The sequence below is a fragment of the Musca autumnalis genome, unplaced genomic scaffold, assembly GCF_047663935.1.
Source record: "Musca autumnalis isolate F117 unplaced genomic scaffold, ASM4766393v1 scaffold_1, whole genome shotgun sequence".
Lineage (NCBI taxonomy): Eukaryota > Metazoa > Arthropoda > Insecta > Diptera > Muscidae > Musca > Musca autumnalis.
The window spans coordinates 293,495,700-293,510,422 of record NW_027411644.1 but is presented as its reverse complement, the minus strand read 5'-3'; the positions used below and the strand labels follow the sequence as shown (position 1 = coordinate 293,510,422).

The 14,723-nt window shown below is 35.0% G+C and overlaps 1 long non-coding RNA gene across 1 annotated transcript in view; it reads left to right on the top strand.

Annotated features, from left to right (window-relative positions):
• Window positions 1-5,694: 5,694 nt before the first annotated feature.
• The window catches only part of LOC141389716 (uncharacterized), a 47,313-nt gene continuing 38,284 nt past the window's right edge, over window positions 5,695-14,723 (top strand). Inside the window, exon 1 of the long non-coding RNA XR_012409148.1 lies at window positions 5,695-6,568. This is a non-coding gene — a long non-coding RNA (uncharacterized lncRNA). The remainder of the gene's footprint in view (window positions 6,569-14,723) is intronic.

Sequence of the window (14,723 nt, the reverse complement as noted above, 5' to 3'; positions counted from 1 at the left end):
AGTCTGGAAGAAATTTCACGATGTGCAAAGTATGGACCAAATCGGTTACTCACTTTAAGATTTATCGTGCGAACCAATTTTTTCCAACATCTTCGAACTTTTGTGGGGGAGGTACCGAAAGGGTGGACCGATATAACCCGTCTTCGAACTTAAACTAAGTTTGGACAAAACATTACGAAAGCCAAATTTTGGACCGAAGCGGTCGATTTGTTCGAGAGTTATTGTGCGCTCCAGCCAGGCAGACAGACGGACGGACATGGCTACATCAACTCCAAATTGTCTGAAACGGATTTCGTCCAAACATACTTGGGGTCTAAAATCATTATTTCGATTAAGCACATTTTGCCCGTATGAAAGTGTATAAATGCTGAGGGTATAAAAATCTAAAAAATATTTACATATTTCTGTTTCAAAAAAAAAAAAAAAAACCGAATTGGCTGAAATATGGTACTTAGTCTTAGTTGACTGTGTAAAACTTTCCCCCAGAAATTTGTCGGTATATAGACTTCATATAGCCCCCGATTTTCGGTATTTTGAAGGTTGTGGCTACAATAATCCACCGAAATAGCTGACATTTTTCCACGAAAATGATTGAAATTTGGTATATAATCTTCGTTTGAGGTGCAATACTTTCCATATGAAATTTGTCGGTATAGGTCCACACCTTCATATAGCCCCCATAGAACGGTGCCTCCCAATATTCGGTATTTTAAAGGTTGTTGCCACAATTCACCGAAATAACCGAAATTAGGTATTTAGTCTTCGTTAGGGTTACAAAACTTTCCATATAAAATATGTCGGTATAGGTCCACGCCCTCTTATAGCCCCCATAGAACGGTACCTTCTGATTTTCGGCAGTTTGATGGTTGTGGTGCCCCGTAATGGTTGAAATTTGTTATTTAGCCTTCGTTTGGGGTACAAAACATTCCGTATGAAATATGTCGGTATGGGTATTTAGTCTTTCCCCCAGAAATTTAATATAGCCCCCATAGAATGGAACTCCCGATTTTCCGTATATAGAAGGTTGCGGCCCGAAATTTGGAATTAAGTCGAAAGGAGTATAAAACTTGCCCCTCTAAATTTTTCGGTATAGGTACACGCCTTGATATATCCCCGTAGAACGGTATCTACCGGTGGTCGGTATTTTGAATGTTGTGGGCTCAATATTCCTCCGAAATGGCTGAAATTTGGTATTTTGTGTTCGTTGGGCGTATTAAACTTACTTTCAGAAATTTGTCGGTACAGGTCCACGCCTTAATATAATAATCTATCGAAATGGCTAAAATTTGGTATTTAGGGTTCTTTGGGGGTATACAATTTTCCCCCAGACATCTGTCGGTACAGAACGGTAACTCCCGATTTTCGGTATTTTGAAGGTTGTGGCGACAAAAATCCATTCAAATGGATGAAATTTTGTATTTAGTCTGCATTGGGTGTTTTCAACTTTCCCCTCTAAATTTGTAGGTATAGGTCCACGCCTTCATATAGCCCCCATAACACGGTACCTCTCGATTTTCGTAATTCTGAAATTGTTAATTAGTATAGGTGTACGTAGGGCATAACAAGTTCGGCCCGGCCGAACTTAACGCCCTTCTTACTTGTTTGTTCTACACATTATCATTTGCCTTAAGGAAACTTCAGAAACCGGAAACGAATACTTTCTACTTCAGCACAAATGACTGCATGTTTTTAATGAGTAAATTTTACTCACTCACTTCAGTGCAATCACTCCTTACCGCCTACAAAAGTGTCAAACAAAAAAAGACGCCTTAAAAATACGACTAGCAAAGAAAAGTTTTAAAACACAACAAGAGGAGTGTAATTGACAAAACCGTAACAAAAAAAAACTAATGGAACAACCGACAACAAGAGAGGCTACGAGGGTGACCAGTTAGCTGCAACACACAATAACACGACAACCAGTCTGATAAACAAGTCTTCCATGGGTACAGATTTCCCATTTGTTTATGTTGCTGGGAAAAGCAACAATTTGTATGGGGAACAGTTCTGCTGATTTATAAGAGAAAATAACGCAGAGAGATATTGAAACGATTTAAGAGATTTTTGTAGTCTCGCAAAAACACAGAGTTGCTGATTCAAATTTTAATTCATTAAACAAGTTTTTCATTCTTGAGATTCGACCAAAACAGTTTTAAGGTATATATGGTGATTTATATACATCAAGTAAGAAAGGGCTATAGTCCACACGGTGCTCTTGAAACAATTTTAAATGGAAGGTGCTTACACCTCGGAAGTTTTTACGGATTCTGAAACTACAATGTTCATAGATGAGAATAATCAAAAAACAAAAAAATCGCCGGAGCGCTTTTTAAATAAATCGCGATTTAAGTTGACATTTTTAGGGGTTGTTTAGGTTTTCAAGATTTTGCTTAGAAACCGCAAGTCCTATCAAAATAGAACTAAAGAAAATGTTGTAGCTATGAAAATTCTCTACAAGATTGACAATCACGGTATTCTCGTCGGTTTTACTGTTTTTGAGATATAGAAGTTCAAATTGGGACAATTCAAATTCAATTCAATTCTGTATCGCCTCCTTATAAAGCAATGTCATGACTGCAAATTCCCAACTTAGACTTATATGACTAAAAAAATGTTACAACTTTGGATAAGTTACTTAAGCCAGTCTTGTAGAGAATTTTCACAGCTTTAAGATTTTCTCAGGTCCCATATCGATAAGACTTACCGTATTCAAGCAAAATCGCGAAACCCTAACAAAAAAAAAACTCAAAATGTAAACTGAGCTTCTTTATCTCAAAAATGGTACAGGCTAGGAACAAACGATAAACGCCAATCCTCTAGAGATTTTTCTCAGCTACAACATTGCCTTTAGTTCCATTTCGATTGGACTTGCGGTTTCCAAGCAAAATCGTGAAAACCTAAAAAACTCCTAAAAATGTGAATTTTGACCGCAATTTATTTAAAAATCCTTACAGCGATTTTTTCCTGTTTTTGGAGTTTTCTCATCTATGAACACTGCTGTTTCAGAATTCACAAAATGTTTCCCTGTGTAAGCGGTTTTCATCAAAAGTTAGTAAAGGCGCACCCTTCATGACATTGTTTTATAAGGGGGCGATACAGTCAGTGCATTGTCCAAGTTTGAACTTCTATATCTAAAAAATGGTAAAAACTACGAAAATACTATAAATGTCGATCTTGTAAAGAATTTTCATATCTACAACATTTTCTGTAGTCCCATTTTGATAGGACTTGCGGTTTCTAAGCAAAATCGTGAAAACCTAAACAACACCTAAAAATGTCAACTTAAATCGCGATTTATTTAAAAAGCGCTCCGGCGATTTTTTTGTTTTTTGATTTTTCTCATATATGAACATTGTAGTTTCAGAATTCGCAAAAATGTCCAAGGTGTAAGCACCTTCGATTTAAAATTGTTTCAAGAGCACCGTGTCCAAATGACCGACAATATGATACCCTACCACACCATCCCTCGACATTACCTTTGCAGTCTTTTGACTGACACTTAGCGAATGAATTGAATTGAACTTGATGTAAGTATAACCAGGATGATAAAGTTTATATGCAATAAAAATTTTAAGCAATTCAACAACAAGTTTTAAACTTTACCTAAACCAATTTGTTGGAATGCTCCGAGAGCCTTAAACTTATCTTAATGTTCGTCTATATTCTCAGTAGCTCTTTTCATAGTAATTCGACTGGTCTCTTTTTAGAACTCCAGTAGGTTTCCTCATAAAAGATCAACATGAATTCTATAAAAGACAAGTAGGTCTTAAATGGAAGACATGTTGGCCTTCTTATTGATGCAGACCACAGGTCTTTTGTAGGACTCCAATAGCTCCTTTCATAGAAAACAAAAATGACTTTACAAAAAAGAGCAAGACCAGTAGGTCTAGGAGACTTGTAGAACTTCAATAAAATTAAATAATACTCCTTGGGTTTTCATAAAAATCACATAACTCTTATAAAAACGCATATATTAAAGAAATGTCCATTTATGTAAAAAAAAACTGTAATTTATGTGGGAAACGCGGCTGGAAATCACACACACATTTTTACCCATGTAATTTAAAAAAATTTAAAAAAGTGTAGAACAGACGAAACCGAATGGATACAAAGAGGACGCTCTCGTATATCATTCTGTGAAAAGCGAACTTTGTTCCAAGCTGTTCTTAAAAGTTCTAGTCCACTAAAATTGGAATTTCACTAAAATATAGTACCTGAGGAAAAATATAATAGCACACTTCGTGTAAACACTACGGTAATTTATTTAAACGGTTCTTGAAGAACAGAACAATGAACAAAATATCTGCTATTGTTTATTTCTTTCTCCAGAAATTTGCAAAAATTACGTATTTTTTTACAAATTGCAAAAAAATGGTCGCCTTTTGAAGCCCGCCACGTCCAATATTTTGACCTATTCTATTAGTTTCCTTAGTTTCAATATGTTTACTACCGAATCCCACAGAGAAATTAACAATCGGTAACGACTGTCCGTAGGTGGTCAAAGAAAAACAGTTTTTTCCTTTCTTGTTTATAAGCACGTTAACGGACGCAATTTTAATCGTCGGGTTTGTTGGGTAAGAGAGTAAGAAAGCTATAAGTTGTGTCCACGATAATCCAACGAAATGGCTGAAATTTGGTACTTAGTCTTCGTTTGCGATATAAACTTTCCATATGAAATTTGTTGGTATAGGTCCACGCCTTCATATAGCCCTAATAGAACGGTACCTCCCGACTTTCGGTATTTTGAAGGTTGTGGCCACAATAATCCATCGAAATGGCTGAAATTTGTCATTTAGTCTTCGTTGGGGGGCATAAAACTCTTCGATAGAAATTTGTCGGTACAGGTCAACGCCTTAATATAGCCCCCATACCCGATTTTCGGTATTTTGACTTCATATAACCCCTACTGCACGGTATTCCCGATTTTTCGGTATTGTGAAGAACGTGATGTCAATATCCCACCGAAACGTCTTAAATTTGTCTTATAAAATATTCCAAAAGTGAATTATCAGTATAGGTCTAGGTCTTCCTATATCCGCCATAGAAGTGTACCTCTTGATTTTCGGGATTTTGAAGGTCTTAGCCGCATTATCTTACCAAATATAGGAAATTTGATAGTCTTCTTTGAGTCTAAAAATCCGTCAGAAATTTGTCCGTATAGATCGACGTTTTGATATAGTCCCCATAGAACGGTACCTCCTGAATTTTGGTATTTTGAAGGTTAGTCACATTGTTTTACAGAAATTGCTGAAATGTGGTATTTGGTCTTCTTCATAAACAAACGGGCACCGATTGTTCCATTTTACTTCAATACAACTCGTGGTGCAGGGTATAACAAATTTGTCCCGGCCGAACTTAACGCCGTTCTTACTTGTTGATTTTTCTCATCTATATATGAACATTGTAGATTTGGAATCCTCAAAAACTTCCCACGTGTAAGCACTTTTCATTTAAAGCCTCTTTTATTTGTTATTTTCTTGCTATTTAAAATCAATTGTGTGTTGGCAACTCTGGTAATAACGCCCATTACTCGCTGCAATTGCCATCAATAAAAACAAGTTGCTACCACATTAAATATAAGCAAGCAACTGCTGAAGAACATCAAATTCACCGCACTGTTCACAGACGCAACGACACACAAAGTTCATCAACTCCAGCAGAGGAATAACGAGAAAGGGATATGGCCATGTTGTTAGTCTTAAAGCATACGTTGAAGGGACAAACCGGTGAATCGGTTGTGTTGTGAATATATATAACCGTTTTTTCCGTTACGTACGTAGCAAAATCATTGAACGCGTTTGGCAAAGAAATTTCTGTGTAATACACACACCAACACTCTGTAGGTAGTTGTTCAATAACCGTTTCATTACATTTAAGATACTCCTCCACAAAAGTAGAAACAAATGAAGAAAGTATTGCTTGGAATTTATGCGAAGTGAAGAAGAGGCGAATTGCACGAAACAGAGAAGCAAAATAAAATTCACCACAGCTGCAGGCATTCTACAAAACTATGCAGTGACAGATTCTAAACTTTCCGCCGTTTCAGTTGCACGGTATCTTGCACTAACAACGGGTGTTTTGTTCTGAGTGCGAAATTAATGAAATTGTTCCTCGCAGTTAAACAAACGAAAAAACGTTACGGGCACGCTAAATAACGATAAATGTTGAAAGAAGAATATTTTTGGTGATTTTAAAGAACAGATAATTGAAAAATTTTGCAAATGAAAATTTGTATTTGAGTGAATGTTTGTGCTTGAGCTGAATTAAAAAAAAAACATAACACAATCGTATTATAAATGAAACGTGAAGAAGAAAATAAGGAATAATAATAATAACAACAACTAAAAAGGCAAACTCCCAAATTACCATTATTACCATGACATAAATCTCTGCAGGCACATCGTAAATGCAAATGCGAAATCATCTCCAACAAAAAGTGGCAAATAAAGGAGTTTTACAAAACAAGCAAAGAGAAGAAGTGAAATGTTGTAATACCAACAACAATACTAGCAAAACAAGATGGAATTTAACATATAAATTTGAATTACATATTTTCAAGAATTTAAAGGTAATTTACGAATGTTTTGAATGTCCTGAAAGTTAAATCTATCTAATTTTAAAGCACTAAAACACCCAGAGAAGAACGGCGAAGAGAAATTATTTTGGTTTTGTTTTTGGAAGTTAAAAGCAGGAGAGTAGCTTTCATCATAACAGCTGTGTTTGTGTTTTGCTGTTTATTGTTTTATTCGTTCTTTTTTGTTTAAAGATGAAATGAGAAGAGTGGTGCTGCTGTTGTTAGAGAGCGCTACGATTTTGTAATGAAGTTAACAGCATCAACAGCATCAGGAGCAACAATCGGAATTTGTTATTTACTTCCAGTTTACATTTTTGACAAAGATAGCCATTTCGCGGAACAAACATACACATTAAGTTGTGAAATTGTGGAAATATGAAAACTGTATATTGGAAATATAATAGTTGTAAAAAAGTCCCTGCAAAAAGTGGAAAAATTTAACTAATAAGTCAAAGTTAACAAATAACTTAACTCAATTACTTAACTTATAAGCAAAACTAAAATTAAACAAATCCCTCGCAGAATGGGGCTTCGACCTCATACTAGACAATCATATAAATCTTTCTGTGTTAGAAACTGATACAAAATCTAAGGAATTTACTTGGCTAAACATAAAAATAACTTAAATCTAATCAAATTCTTTACTGTTTCGGACTTCGACCTCACAGTAGGCAAACTTAAAAAACTCCTTGTGTGAAAAATATACACGGTGCTCTTGAATCAAATTTAAATGGAAGGTGCTTACACCTGGGAAGCTTTTGCGGATTCTGAAACTACATTGTTCATAGATAAGAAAAATCAAAAAACTAAAAAAAAACGCCGGAGCACTTTTTAAATAAATCGCGATTCAAGTTGACATTTCTAGGGGTTGTTTAGCTTTTCACGATTTTGCTTAAAAACCGCAAGTCCTATCAAAACGAGACTGAGAAAAAATGTTGTAGCTATGAAAATTCTCTAGAAAATCGACCTTTACGGTATTTTCGTAGGTTTTACCATTTTTGAGATATTGAAGTTCCAATTGGGACAATGCACTGACTGTGTCGCCCCCTTATAAAACAATGTCATGAAGGGTGCGCCTTAACTAACTTTTCATGAAAACCGCTTACACAGGGGAAGTTTTTGTGAATTCTGAAACAGCAATGTTCATAGATGAGAAATATCCAAAAACAAGAAAAAATCGCTGTAGGGATTTTTAAATAAATCGCGGTCAAAATTCCCATTTTTAGGTGTTTTTTAGGTTTTCACGATTTTGCTTGGAAACCGCAAGTCCAATCGAAATAAAGCTAAAGAAAATGTTGTAGCTGTGAAAATTCTCTATAGGATTGGCGTTTATGGTTTGTTCTCAGGCTGTACCATTTTTGAGATAAAGAAGCTCAGTTTACATTTTTAGGTTTTGTTTGTTAGGGTTTCGCGATTTTGCTTGAATACGGCAAGTCTTATCGGCATGGGACCTGAGAAAATCTTATAGCTGTGAAAATTCTCTACAAGACTGCATTATGTAATTTTTCTTAGGTTGTACCATTTTTTTAAGGTATATAAGTTTAAGTTGGGAAATTGCAGTCATGATATTGTTTTATAAGGAGACGATACAGAATTGAATTTGAATTGTCCCAATTTGAACGTCTATACCTCAAAAATTGTAAAACCTACGAAAATATCATTAAGGTCAATCATGTAGAGAATTTTGATAGCTACAGCATTTTCTTTATTCCCATTTTGATAGGACTTGCGGTTTCCAAGCAAAATCGCAAAAACCTAAACAACCCCTAAAAATGTCAACTTGAATCGCGATTTATTCAAAAAGCGCTCCGGCGATTTTTTTAGTTTTTTGATTTTTCTCATCTATGAAGATTGTAGTTTCAGAATCCGCAAAAACTTCCCAGGTGTAAGCACCTTCCATTTAAATTTGATTCAAGAGCACCGTGTATAATTAAAATATAATAAAAACAAGTAAGAAAAGTCTATAGTCGGACGGAGCCGACCATGGGATACCCTATACCACTATCCCTGGACAATCGCTCTCCACGGAACTTCTTTTCAATGATTGTGAAAATTTAATTACCAAATATCAGAGATGTAATGTATAATACTTATGACCAAAACCAAAAAGTACGCTTCTACTTCATCATAAACTCAAACTTTGTTTATTATGTTCATTTCCATTTTGTCCCGAACTCAACTTCCTTAAAAAATTGCGGCCTAAAGCTTGTTTAAAATTTTTAATGGACGGACACACATCGCTAAATCGCTTTATCTCGTCGAGATATGAATTTTGGCATACCAAATAAGGTGTCTAGGACGAATATTTCGTGGTGTTACATAAACTTTTGGATAAAAATGTGATTCTCCACACAGAACTCATTATATATTAGGCAGTAGGCCCGTTATCTAGCAAACACTTTATTGCAATTTACATCAGCGGAAAGGTCAGTAGTTTTTTCCCATATGTAGGCTACTTTACGAAATATATATGTCCTCAAGGAATTAAAATATCGACCAAAAATAAAATTTTTATATTTTTCATACAAAAGTAATGGTCCATTTCACCCGCTAAAGAATATCAGATCATCATTCAAAATTGTAGGCATCTTTTTCGACCTATACTCTTACCCGGTGCAAAATTTCGTGACTATTGATGTATAATTGCGACTTCTAGCGAGTTTATTATTACACTACAAACAAATAACGGGATATATTAGGCTGTAACTCTGTTATCTGATCATGCACACCAACATAATTGGCATCAATAGGTCAAGCGTTCCACTTTCAAGTATATCTCACTTGTCCGGAATGTCACTTCCAGAAATTATGATATAAGCTGTATATTAAAATTTTTCACAATTTTCACACAAAAGTTTTGGTACATTTAACCCTCTAAATATTATCCGATCGCCATCTCAAATTGCAAGCTTCTCCTTTGTGATATACTCTTACCTTATTTAAAATTACGCGTTTATCGGACTATTATTGAGACCTACAGAGCCGCTACAAAATTGGATAAATATTGTGTTTTTGGTCCATTTCACCCGCTAAATATTTCACGATCATCACCAATAAGAATAGGGATCTATTCTGATCTGAACCCGACCTCCATACAAAATTTCGTGACGATCGGTCCATAATTGCGGCCTGGAGCGTGTTTACAATTTATAATGGACAGACGGACGGACGGACGGACGGACGGACGGACTGACGGACGGACACACATCTCAAAATCGCTTTATCTCGTCGAGATATGAAAAATGGTATACCACATTGGGGGTCTCCGACGAATATTTCGCGGTGTTACATGAATTTTTACCAAAACAAACTTATAATACCCTTTTCCACATTGTGGTATAGGGTATAACAAGTAAGAAAAGTCTATAGTCGGACGGAGCCGACCATGGGATACCCTATACCACTATCCCTGGACAATCGCTCTCCACGGAACTTCTTTTCAATGATTGTGACAATTTAATTATCAAATATCAGAGATGCAATGTATAATACTTATGACCAAAACCAAAAAGTTATCTAGCATGACAAAGACATTTTCGTAGCAGGAAAGGAAAATTTAGTTCACACAAACTAAAATGTAATGAAACCCACTTATGTAGTACTACTGCTTCGAAAGTTTCAGTCCATTTAACCCGCTAAGTATAATCTGATCTTTACGTTGGTTTGTACGCTTCTTCTTCATCATAAACTCAAACTTTGTTTAAAATTTTGCGGGTTATTATTTTGATCTACAGAGGCGCTACAAAATTGGTTAAAATTTAGTTTTTGGTCCATTTCATCCCCGGAACATTTCACGATCATCACCAAAAACTAATCATTTCTATTCTGTCCCGAACCCAACCTCCTTAAAAAATTCGTTACAATCGGTCCATAATTGCGGCCTTAAGCTTGTTTACAATTTTTAATGGACGGACACACATCGCTAAATCGCTTTATCTCGTCGAGATATGAATTTTGGCATAAGGGGTCTAGGACGAATATTTCGTGGTGTTACATAAACTTTTGGAGAGACAATATGTAGCATGGGATAAAAATGTGGTTCTCTACACAGAACCCATTATATATTAGGCAGTAGGCCCGTTATCTAGCAAACACTTTATTGCAATTTACATCAGAGGATAGGTCAGTAGTTTTTTTCCATATGTAGGCTACTACAAATAACGGAATATATTAGGCTGTAAGTATGTTATCTGATCATGCACACCAACGTAAGTGGCATCAATTGAAAGGCCAAGCGTTCCACTTTCAATTATATCTCACTTGTCCGGAATGTCACTTCCAGGAATTAAGATATAAGCTGTATATTAAAAATTTTCACAATTTTCACACACAGGTTTTGGTCCATTTAACCCTCTAAATATTATCCGATCGCCATCTCAAATTGCAAGCTTCTCCTTTGTGATATACTCTTAACTTATTTAAAATTACGCGCTTATCGGTCTATTATTGAGACCTACAGAGCCGCTAGAAAATTGGATAAATATTATGTTTTGGTCCTTTTCACCCGCTAAATATTTCACGATAATCCCCAATAAGAATAGCGATCTATTCTGATCTGAACCCGACCTCCATACAAAATTTCGTGACGATCGGTCCATAATTGCGGCCTGGAGCGTGTTTACAATTTATAATGAACAGACGGACGGACGGACGGACGGACACACATCTCAAAATCGCTTTATCTCGTCGAGATATGAAGATTGGTATACCACATTGGGGGTCTCCGACGAATATTTCGCGGTGTTACATGAATTTTTACCAAAACAAACTTATAATACCCTTTTCCACATTGTGGTATAGGGTATAACTATATGAAAACGAAAACTATATGACCGACTATTAAGCACAACAAATCTCATTTCAATTTTTTTGTGAAGGCAATAAGCCGAGGCGAACCAAGAACATGAAACAAATCTACAAGTCGCCTCAAAAGAAAATAAAATTGAACTTTTGCACTTGGAACTCCTTAATAAAACTAATTGGAAATTGGTATGCATTTGCAAAGAAACAAAAAAAGCTCTTCAATTCATTGGTTCCCTCACTCAACGGGCCAAGCATTCGGTTATTTAATTCAGGCATTTCATGACAACACAGAGCACTGTGTGCCCCTACGTGTCCCTTGTCACCAGCTTTATACTTGGGACGTAACACAGTCATCCATTGTTTGATGACAGTTCTTTTTTTCGTTTTAGGTCTATTTTATTTTTTTGTTCTCGTTGCCCTGACTTATAAAACAATAAAGCGAATAAAAAGATACAGAATACTTTTCTGTTTTATATTTTTAACGTTCAATGGAGAAAACTTTAGGTAGGGTGCGCTTAATGCTTAACGGTAATTGCGTGGAAGTAATTTCAAATTAGGTTTTCAGATTTTATTAAAAACGTGAGGTCTCGTATAGAATAGAGGACCTCAATTAAAGTTTTCTATAGAATTGAGAACCTCAATTGAGGTCTCCTATAGAATAGAAAACCTCAATTTAGGCCTTCTATAGAATAGAGGAGCTCAATTGAAATCTTCTATATAATAGAGAGCCCCAACGGAGGTCTCCTATAGAATTGAAATCCTCAATGGAGGTCTCCTCTAGAATAGTGGACCTCTTTACCCTTTACAATATAAGAACTGAATTGTGTTCTAATGAAAAGTAGAGAAGTTCAATTAAGGTTTCCTATAGAATAGAAAATCTCAATTGAGGTCTCCTATAGAATAGAGAAGCTCAATTGCGGTCTCCTATAGAATAGAAAAACTCAATTGAGGTCTCCTATAGAACAGAGAATCTGAACTGAAATCTACTATAGAAAAAAGAAGCTCAATTGAGGTATCCAACAGAATAGACGAGCTCAACTGATGTCTCCTATATAACAGAGGAGCACAGCTGAGGTATTCTGAGGTAGAATAGAGTACCTTATTTGAGATCTCCTATTAAATAGTACAGATCAGTTGAGATCTCCTGAAAAATAGTAGAGCTCTCTTATAGAAAAATGGAGCTCAGTTGCGGCCTCGTATAGAATAATAGAGCTCAGTTGAGGTCTCGAATATAATATTAGAGCTCATTTTTGGTATCCAATAGACCAGAAAAACTCAATTGACGTCTGCTATAGAATATAAGAACTGAAATAATGTGTCCTATAGAATAGAAGAGCCTAATTGAGGTCTAATAGTAGAGCTCAGTTGGGTTATCCTATAGAATAATAAATTCAGGTCTGCTATAGAATATAAGAAGTGAATCGAGGTGTCCTATAAAATAGAACAGCTCAATTGAACTCTCCTATGGAAACTTACTATTGTGTGAGAAAGGTATAAATCAGATAAAAAACGTAAAAATGTCTTTAAATTCCAAACCAACATCTCTGAGTAAATTAAATTTATTAAATTAATAAAAATTTACACTAATTTTGTTTATAAAATGCATGCCAATTAGTTTGCCCTCCCCTTACAAAATGTCATCTTTGAGTAATTTTGTGAGACAGATATTTAATTATTGTAACCATTCCATGGTTTCGCATTTTCGTTCATATTCACAATGCACTGTTCACAAAACAAGAGGAAGTTCAAATTACCCCTGTGCACACATTCAAGTACGGTTCGACTTGTGGGTGGGTGGGTTGATCGAGTAGCTACAAATGTTGAATTCATGACTTCCAATTGAACATAATGACAATCAGTTGTGTTTTTTTATTTTATATTGTTTTTTTTTTTTTTAATTTTATTGTTGTTGTGTTTTTAATGAATATTCATTGTACTCTTGCACTACTCAAAATTCTTGCTGATGCTGATTATTATTCTCTATTTTGTCCAGTGTTCGAAAAGAAACAGTACACTAAAATAACGTACCGCTCCAGGTACGGTATCACTAAAAAATATTTTACTGTACCGTACCGGTACACAACCACTAAAAAATATTTTAGCGTACCGTACCGGAGCACAACGAAAATCGTAGTGAACCGCAGTCGGTACACTAAAAAATCGTAGCGTACCGCAGTCGGTACACTAAAATATCGTAGTGTACCACTGGTCGGTTCACTAAAAAAATAACGTACCGGTAATGTACCGCACACGTTTTTTTATTTATGAGGAAATATGAATTGGTATATGCGTTCTAGGCAAACGAGGCAAGTATAATAAATAAAAGTCAATGTTATATAAATTAATTACATTTTAATCGTTTATAACTATTGAGAAAATTACTAGAAAATTTAATGTTGTTTACCAAGTTGGGCACCTAGACATTTATGATATGTAGAAAAGAGTGAAAACTCGTGAATTATAAAATCATTTAATGAATGAGTAAAAAATAATGTTAGTATTTTGGTGTCATTAGCATTTTTTTGCGAAAAAGATTATTTAGAAAAATGTAATATTTGCTATACAATCCACATTAACATTACCTGTACCAATAAAAAATACCCATGTATTTTGTTTGTAGTAAACAGTGTCCGCTAAAGGTGATCGCTCATCAATAAAGTTTTTTCAAAGCTATTTATATTTACACATTTAAAAGTATTTGTAGCCAAACCACAAATTTTAATATGATTTTTTCAATATGGTATGTATTTATCTTAACACCAGTATGAGGTTTCTAATTGACGTCATAAGGATGTTTATTTTCGACAAAAGTCCCCTGGTGCAAAATAATTATTATTGGTGGCACCAATAACAGAAAATCTATCTAATTTTTGGACCACTAGAAGAAACCCTCTGAATTTTGAGTTTTTGAGGCATTATGTTTATTTAATTCAAACATATCAACATTAAGGGCCTGTTTTACTATGTCGAAATAAAATGATTGCGAACGAAAAACAAGTAAACTTTGGTTTTCATGACATTATTGACATTGTGTTTGTTTAAAACAACTACAAAATTTAAAAATCATACACGAGATTTGTTGTTTTTCTTTCGTTTTCATTTTGGTTCGACATACTGAAACAGACTGTAAAACATCAACAAAATAAACATATTAAAAAATTTAAATATATAAACAGGGGACTCAATCTCAGCTCAACTGGTAATTGAAAATGCCATTTACTTTTTCCATTAATATATGCTCCAAGTTTTGTGCTGATAATCGATTACGCTGATCCGATAAAACATACTTCATGGCTGAAAACAACCTTTCCACGCTTACTTGGGTTGATGAAATTGCCAGCACAAT